This window comes from Pecten maximus, chromosome 14 (genome assembly GCF_902652985.1).
Source record: "Pecten maximus chromosome 14, xPecMax1.1, whole genome shotgun sequence".
Lineage (NCBI taxonomy): Eukaryota > Metazoa > Mollusca > Bivalvia > Pectinida > Pectinidae > Pecten > Pecten maximus.
Window position 1 is genome coordinate 17,074,720 of NC_047028.1, and position 8,630 is coordinate 17,083,349.

General features: G+C 35.1%; 1 long non-coding RNA gene across 2 annotated transcripts; it reads right to left on the reverse strand.

Moving 5' to 3' along the window:
• Positions 1-4,328: 4,328 nt before the first annotated feature.
• Positions 4,329-6,357, reverse strand: LOC117342319. 2 transcript variants are annotated; one of them, XR_004535789.1, is made up of 3 exons: positions 6,285-6,357; positions 5,131-5,247; positions 4,329-4,744 (listed from the first exon to the last, which is right to left on the reverse strand). It is a non-coding gene; the product is annotated as an uncharacterized LOC117342319 (long non-coding RNA). The 2 variants fall into 2 exon arrangements; XR_004535790.1 differs by lacking the exon at positions 6,285-6,357 and adding an exon at positions 5,556-5,639 and having other exon boundaries at positions 4,335-4,744.
• Positions 6,358-8,630: the final 2,273 nt, after the last annotated feature.

Below are 8,630 nucleotides of genomic sequence, written 5' to 3' on the forward strand. Positions count from 1 at the left end.
ATCGATAATACTAAATATGGCATGCAGTAACTATACTAATATGACTTACAAGAACGCAAAATATGACAAAAATTAGTTAAGTCAAATGTGTAGACGAATGTTACTTAGAGTTATTATCCGTACAAAAATTACATTCAATATTTTCTGTAATACATCTACATAATCAGAACATAAGGTATAGAACCATGTAATAACAGAATCATAAACAACTAAACCATACATTTTTATTGTTAAGATTCCATAAATAGTGGTCTGTCCGGAACGGGAACATTAAATATTACTGATCGGTCAGAAAGCCGTGTCTATGTGAAATGAAATACAAATTGACGGATTAAGTTAAACAATTCTACGCTTGAAAGCTTCAATAATAAATTTACCTAACAAGTTTAATTCCTTTAGATTGTTTGATTTTAATAATTCAATAACCTTCAAAACTGAAGGTTATCCCAGAAATAATTTTTGATATATTTTTTCCTGATATCAGCGTAGCACTGGCATACAAGAAGAAAATGATATTCATCTTCAACATCTAAAACATTACATTTAAACAATATCTAAAACGTCTATCAATATTCCTGTATCTTCCGGATACGATTGCTAAATTGTGTGATGTGAGTCGTAATTTGGTTATCATAATTCTTCACTGTTTTGGAAGAGATTTAGTTAAATACGATTGTAACATTACCTTGTCAACCATGTGCTTATAAAGATCGCATTTGTTCGACATATTGATTGAATTGAACAAGGATTGATTAGCCTGATCCATAATTCTCTGTTTAATTAAAGGTAAAAGATTGACATCCATATGAGACTGACGAATCCAGACATATCCAAAGCCAAGCTCAAATAACTTCTGTTTTAGATAAACTAGCCATTTATGCTTTGGATGATCCTTTAAAGTTTCACTGTAAAGGAAATCATACGCCTCGTTTAGGATACAATTATCGGATTTTAATAATTTAAACCAATATTTAATCATTCTAAAAAGTTGGGTATTTAAGAGAGGTTGACGACCAAGTTCAATGTATACCATCGCGTTACAAGTAGATTTCTTAACCCCAAGTAGATGTTTACAAAATTCCAGATGAATTTTTCCTATTTCTACTGCTTTAAGGCTTCCCCAAATTTCGCAGGCATAAAAAACAATGCTGCCGACATAAGTATCAAAAAGATGAAGCATTGTAGGTGACTAACAATAAAAGTGAAGAAAATGTTTAAGAATCCCTTTAAAAATATACATTCAATTTCAATTTCTTTATTGACTGTAGGCCATACGGCCCATAAGTACATATTATAAACAAAACAATACATGATAATGGCATAGAACAGCAATGCTACAGTACAAATACAAAGTGGAGTACGGATTAAAGATATAAAGATCGGATTTTGTTTGCTTCAAATATAAATTTGCCTAAGCGACTTAATTCTTTGATATTTTGTACACTTAATAACTGTATTAATTTGAACATTGAAGGCTTTTGCCAATAGTATTTCTTAATGAGGCGTCTTCTTAAATTGGCTCTGCAGACTCTCAAGATGAGACTACGAAACAACACGATGGATGTGATGCAGCTTCACATCTTATCCACTTGGAGTATTAAATCCAGGATAATGACAATTATATACCCTTGATCATATACTTGTGTTTCCTGAACATTAACATTCAATTTCATAAAGTGAAATTTGTAACAATAAAAGATATAGAAAAATGAATTATATATGTATATTTAGTATACATTATCTACAAACTGTTAACAGCATGTAGCACAGGTAATACAGGTAACACAGGTAACCTGAGAATCAATTACCAAAACAGGCTATAACTTACCTGTAATTAGTGCCTATTGTTCTCTATTGTTCCTACCCCCAATGTTAAAATAGGATATGTTGGCTGAGTGGGAAGACACCATAAGCTGTAGGTAAAACCGTCCATGGCCGGAGGAGGTTGGGGTTTGGTTGGGGATGGGTGTGTTAATATGGTGACATCTAGCTGGAGGTGGTCAATTAACGTACATACCGGGTGGCACAGGACGCAACAAGGAGACACATTTTAACATTCACAATGAATCAATTTTATGGTAAATGAATAAGTATTGTGTTAAAACTGTCCATTTTCTAATATATAATTTAATAAAATGGTGTATTTGTAATAATCAGTTTGAAATTAAGAACATTGTATGAAATCTCAAGGAAAAATATATCATTCAACAGATACAACTTCGAATTCACTTCCCTAGAAAAAACAGTATTTAGGACCGTTTTGGTCATTTAGATCCATCACCTAGTAACGTGTTAATTGGTGTCTTCCTCATCCCGTGAAAGTGCCCGTTTTCTAATAGAAAATAAAGTATTTTCTAAACGTCTAACCGATTTGAAATTAAGAACAACAATGTATGAAATGTCAAAGAAAATATAACATTCAACAAATTAAATTTCACTAAACTAGAAAAACAGGAGTATCCTGGACCGCGTGGGTAATGTTGACCCACGGCACGATACGAGTTTTTGTATTTTTGTATATCGACCTTAATTTGAAGACAAATTTACCTCTCATAACATCAATGAAATAACGCAAACTTTATACCGATTTGTTAAATTATACCAAACCAGAAATCAAACGTGTGACTTGCGTTTAATGTCGGTCTATTTCGCCACAAAATAGGCTTTAAATCCCAGTGTGTTTCGAAACGCTATGAGGTGATGCAGCCAATATGGCGGCGAATTCGGTGTCACCTGGGTTTCAGAATGAGGCACTCCGATACTTCAGGGCATGGGTGATATTTGGTAAGATATATAGACTGTTACCAGTCTCCCTGATATACAGGTCTCTGATGAAACCAAGCAATAGGCTTTGTATACATCCTCGTGCAGCCAACAGTTCAGCATACTGGTGCGCAAAACGGTTTTACAAAAGTTTTCCCTATTTACCTAACTGTTTCCAACCTTATTTATTTCGATGAGAAATGATGAACCCAAACTATTTTTAATTGATAAGTACTCGAATGAATTACACAATATATTGAGCAGTAAATACCAATGCATGTACGAAGATGAAACTTCAATAACTGATACCATCTTTCCGGTTTAGAAAACATACAATTTGCCATTGGGGTAAGATTTTAGGTTACTGGAATATGCCGGGTCGTTTTGTTATCCCGCACTAAAAGCGTTTGCTGTAACTTCACAAAACATAGAACACGCTTTGCATTGGCGCCTTTTGGTGTGGAGTAGTTTGTATTTTAAATAATTTGCCCGTAACAAGGGATAGTGGTGTCTTTTGCTACGTGTTTTCATTCTAAGTGACATTTCTGTAACCATAGAAACAATTAGTCAAAATCCAAAATATAACCAGCCTCAACATCGTTTAAGATATCTACACAACAACTGTTTGGCATATTGGTCTAATGGTCTAGTAAAGTGTCATTTGCAAGAGAAAGGTTTCACATTTAGTTCTGAAGTGTGGTCGAGTTTCGGTTGTAGAAACACTGCACTAACTGAGATTTTCCCCGTCGGAATTTTTTCGTGTCATTATAATTAGCCAATTAAGGTACTTTATGGATGTAATCCAAACAAATTGTTGATTACTAATAGTTTATTGTAGTCAATGTTTAATGCCAAAACTCTGTCCATCGTGTTTTGATCGCGATTATTGGGTATTTTTGACAAAAATCATAGCAAATTCGTCGTTTGACAGTAGGGCAGCCGGATAATATTGAGAATCAATCAAACACGGCAAGTGTATGAGATTAACGAATTACTGATATGTATAAAGGAAATAGCGTAGAATTCCCTGGGTATCATCATATTTCGAATAGTAGGCCTATGTTAAAATGCCATGTATCACCATAAAACATACCCCAGCCATGTCCTTACGCCCTTCGGGTAGATACTCCCCGTCGGATTCGTAACTTCCGGTATCACCCGGTGCCCCTGCAAACATGTCATTTGATCTGTTCTGTTTATAAGTACAGCACGCAAAATAAAAGAAGAAAAACAGTTTAAATATCATAATTTCGATGCGTTTATAAGATCAGATCACACGAATTTACAGGCCTTTGTGCCTCTTGTTTTGATGTATTTTCTTATACTCCTTCGTTTCTGCATTACGAACATCCGACGATGATGGGTTTATATCGGGTTGATTGAATGAAAAAGCGTTATTTTGTAATGCTTTTAATAAAAAAAGTAAAACTCATATATACAACACATTTGATGTATTAAATTGGACAAAAACCTAAAAACCATCTTTGTAAACCAAGAATGTTCACTCTTGTTTTCACTCACGTTCAGTGCTATGTTACACAGGCTTTATATTGCCCCGGGAGCACTTCCTGTCTATGAATCATTAGCAGTTTAATCCTCTTCCTTCCTTCCCCTTTTCCTCCTCTCTCTCTCCTCATCCTCCTGATAAGTATATATAATTCAACTCATATATAAAACAAACACACACTATAGAACATTTGAATGAACCAAGAATGTTTTACACAGGTACATTTCAAGTTGTCACTTCAGAAACAGAGTTCCCGAAAGATCACATTTTCCTCGCGTTGTAGAACCAACCAAGATACCTCAGTGCCCTATACGTCTCTAATCATGTGATGTCATCAACCGGGTCACTTCTCAGACTTGACCCCTGAAGTCTTTATACCAGAACAACAAACAGATTCTCGTCCAGCATTCCTCTCACAGCACTTCTCTAGTGCCACTTTATATTTGCGACAAGCGGATTCGTCATAATTCTTAGCTACAATCGAGAAAAGATGTATGTATCAAAAGATGATAAACAGTGAATTTATAAGCAATAAATAAACTTCGTAATGTTCATATATCCCCTTATTATTAAAAATTATCACAGATATTTAAATTAACGCCACAAATATTTATCAATTGCATAAACAGTATATCAATCTAAATTCTTTCCTATATTGCAATTGATAGGAACAACAAGCCACTTTAGGGGACATTGTCTCCCAGAATGCATTGTCTGTGCATATATACAACAGTCCATCCTATAGTATGTGTTGGCATCTAAATTACATAGTGTATTAATGTATAACGGCTTGATATTTAATCATCAATAGTATATTAGTAATTAGATATACGGTTATTGTGACATCAGAAACTACGTACCTTGCAAACAAGCCTGGATGTCGCACGCTTGTTTTTGACAAGGGTCACGAACAGGCTTCTTTTTATTCCAAAAAGGCATCACTGAGTCACAATTCCATGGAGACGACCCCCTTACATCTAAAATAAAAAAATAATATATATGTACGTGGTTTTCAAAAGCTGGATCTCATGGAGATCGTTAACAAAAACAACAACCAAAAACACAAATTAAACTTTGGGAATCTCCAGACATGATTAATATAAGTTTGTGTCGAAACTATGATTTTCAATCAAATATTTCAGAAATTTTCGGTCATTTTTTTTCCAAACTAATCAGAATTTTTTTGTTCAATTTAACTCATAAGGAGTTCCAAGTTAAATTTAAAGTTGAATTTTATTACATCGACATTTTACGTTGGATTGGTGTTGGGAATTAAAGGACTCACACAACTAAATCAGCCAATCAGCATGTGTTTCACCGGAACCAAGTCCCTGAGGAAAATGTGTTTCTTAGGTTTGTAGCTGTTTTCCTGAGTAAATAACATATGAAATGGGTACTTTCTATATACGAGAATAAAGTGTAGGGTCTTGAGGTTTGGAAAATCAAAAATATACACTCCTACTGAAAATAGAATGGCTCTAATATGCCATTAAACCTATACAATAACAACATTTATCCGATAGAAAAAACTTCCAACTTTAATTTGATATAAATTTAACATCATTTGAACTTCAAACGAGCGAATAAAAGGATGGGGTCACTAGTAATAACATATAGTAAATTATTTAGTTGTGCGAGGCCTGAAAATGATACTTTTCGGAACACTTCGGCAGTTATTAGTACAGTCACATCCGTCTAACTTTCACTTTCGTGAAACTCAAACTGGTATAGTATTATCATTCCAATGACCGAAAAAAATAGGAGTAAAGAACATTTTACGACTACAATTCCGGAAATTATCATAATTTACAGGGCTGATCTTCAACAAGTTGTTATTTTGTCGCTTAAGCCATCATTTTTTTCAGCTACTAATACAGTACAGTAGTCACGTTATGTTTGATTACCAAGTACATGTGTATGTAATATAGTAGAGAAAGATAAAGTTTGAATCAAATCGGTTCAGATATGAAAAATGTGAAATAAACGTCAAATAATCCTAAATCATATTATTTACCTCGGTAAATAGTAATATAACAACTTGTTGCCCAATGTCATACTGGACCGGAAGTTTACAATTTCTCAGGAGTGTTCTATGCCGTCACTTATTAAGGATGCTTACATTGAAATTACAAAATTGGACATAGAAAAACATACCTTTATATAATTATGTGTTTCATCACAGGTAAATTACCCTACTAAGTCATTACAAAAGGAAGGGGTAAATGTAAAGTTATTGTTAAACAAAGAATATAATTTAAGTTATACTTGTTTGGACTCGTTTGGATAAGTTATAGAAAACGTCCTGGCTTTATTTATTCACATAAAAATACATGAATAAATTAAAAGAAAAAAAGCGTTGTGAACACAAGCACATGGCTTTTACAATCACTCGTTGTTCCCCATGCAGGGGTTCTCTTGATGGTAGGAACGTCCAGTATCGTTTCAGTAGGCCTATCGCCTGAAAAAGAATGTAGGCATTGTCACAAAGCCGGCACGACATACCAGAAAGACTATTCGAATCCTTGTAAACAGTTAAGTCGACCACCAATATTCGGGTCATCTTTCAATACTCAATACAACAACAATAAACAGGTCGCTGAAATATAATTGCCCATGGCGAACGACAATTATTAGCCTACCACCAACAGATGATGGGCTATTCAAATCGCCCAGCGTCCGTGGTCCGTCCGTCCCTCCGGAAACAATTCTTGTTATCGCTATTTCTCAGAAAGTGCAAAAAGGATCTTTCTCAGATTTCATATGTAAGTTTCCCTTAGTACATAGTTATGCGCATTGCATTTTTAGACTGATCGAAAACAACATGGCCGACAGGCAGCCATCTTTGATTTTGACAATTGAAGTTTGTTATCGCTATTTCTCAAAAAGTTATCAAATTTCGTATAAAAGTTTCCCTAGGTTCATAGTTTTGCATATTCCATTTTGGGACCAATCGGAAAAGTACATGGCCGACAGGCGGCCATCTTGGATTTTGACAATTGAAGATTAATTGTTATCGCTATTTCTCAGGGGACTGAAGGGATCTTTCTCACATTTCATATGTATGTTCCCCTTGGTCCGTAGTTATGCATAATGCATTTTGGGACCAATAGGGAAACAACATGGCCGACAGGCAGCCATCTTAGATTTTGACAATTGAAACTAGTTTGTTATCGCTATTTCTCAGAAAGAGCTGAAGGGATCTTTCTCAGATTTCATATGTAAGTTCCCCTTGGTCCCTAGTTGTGCATATTGCATTTTTGGACTGATCGGAAAACAACATGGCAGACAGGCAGTCATCTAGGATTTTGACAATTGCAGGTTGCTCCTGCTATATCGTGTTAAATAAATTTAATAAATGTTTTGAAAGAAGAGCGAAAGAAGGAAAAAGAAGAGAAAAGATCAGTCTTTCATTTGAATGATACGTATCATTCAATGGTGGGCGTCAAGATCCCTCTGGGATCTCATGTTCCTTATGGGACCTAACAACACTTTTCTTTTATGTCAGAACAATGCAAAAGAGGTAAAGTCATGATGAATTTATTTCATAGTCTCTCTGTCAGGAGAAAGCGCAATGGGCTGTTCGGCCAATTCAACATTCTAGAGGCCACTAGAGCCAATTTCTTTCGTATTCTTTTTCGGATAGGGTACGGAAGGGGTAGAAATGTACCGTCCGGTATTCTTTTTCGGATAGGGTACGGAAGGGGTAGAAATGTACCGTCGTCCATCACCTATTGGTGACGAAATTTAGCGTAACTTTGGTTTTCTACCCAAAATTCATGATTAAAACTAGCTGTTTTCCAATCCCCCAAACACACTGTCTAAAACAAAAGCTTAATTGTTGCTGTAAAACCATCTAAAATAAAATATACTGCGTGAACGTAAACTCTCGATGTATGTCCCCTTTTTAGCGACGGAATGAACGGAAGTTGCTGTAATTGTTCACGAAGGTGTGTCAGATATTTGGCTGGTTGAGATGTTAGAAACGTCGATATTCAGACTAATCAGCAGTTCAGGCTAAAACTTAATTTGACTCAAGGAACCAAATAAGTCTAGCATTAACCATGTGCTCAGTGATAGTTGTTTTGGCAAGTTGCGTCCTTGCCAGGTTTGGGGTGGTGAATATAATAGCTTCCTTCCACGAATCTGGCAGTTTTGCTGGATGAATATATAGCATTGAATATGTTTAAAAGACACATCAAACTTGTTTCATTTTTTTTTTTTATAAATTGGTATTTGGTGTCGTCGGGGCCTGGTTTGATATGGTGAGATTTGTTTACGAGAGTACGTATCTTAAATGGAAAGTTTGCTTGATGTAAACAGAGACCTATGTCTCTGATGTAAACTTCTGCGTTGGCAGATT